Genomic DNA, 896 nt, shown 5'->3' with positions numbered 1-896 from the left:
TTGGGATGACATATCTACCATTAGAATTTACTCATTTATCTTTGATTAATATTGTGGTGACGACCTCGCATACTTCATCATGGATCTCCTTAGAATGTGTCTTCAGTATGGATGATATATCAACATCAATCATACTCTTGATACGTCAACTTTTTTATTCTTACCCTCATCATATAGTTTAGATAAGTTGAATTTTATTAGAATCTTTTATTTAAAAGAGTCACCGCTTTGATAGGACATTCTTTGCGGAGGACTCTTTGTAACATAGTTTGGGTTGGATTAGAGCGATGCTCGGATCCAATGAAGGTAGGATTCTAAGTCTAATACTACACCCGAGCCCACTTACATATTGTTTGGATTGAGGGTATACCGGGGTTCATAAAGGGAAGGGACGGGAGGGTAAAGAATAAACTTTGATAAAATTTTTTCAAAGGTAAAGAAGGGTAGAGAAGGATTTTTTCAACCCCTCTGTATCTCTCACTTACTCAATTTTTTGTACCCTCGATTTGGAGTGTAACGGAGGAAAAAGTTCACGCTTAATTTTTATTTTTTTAATTTATTTTTAATAAAATTTTAAATTTATAACTAAATCATTATATACTTTATCTTTCCAACCGTCCTTTGCTCTTCGCACAACTCAAAATTCTATAGCCATCTCTTTGCTCGCAGGCCGTTCCTCAGGCAAATTTGGATATCACTGTCTTTGAAAGACAGTTTTCAGATTTTAGTAATAAATATTCACGATCTTTATCAAAATATTATAAATATTAAATAATATATTTATTAATAAAAAAATATATTTATCAAAATATATATAAAATTTTTTTATTTCTCTCTCAAACCTTCTATCCAAACAAAAATAAAATATATACTTTTTATCTCCTCTCTTCCTTTCC

Source organism: Elaeis guineensis, chromosome 1 (assembly GCF_000442705.2).
Source record: "Elaeis guineensis isolate ETL-2024a chromosome 1, EG11, whole genome shotgun sequence".
In the NCBI taxonomy this organism is placed as follows: Eukaryota; Viridiplantae; Streptophyta; class Magnoliopsida; order Arecales; family Arecaceae; genus Elaeis; species Elaeis guineensis.
The sequence above is the reverse complement of the archived record's forward strand: the minus strand, read 5'-3'. Positions refer to the sequence as shown.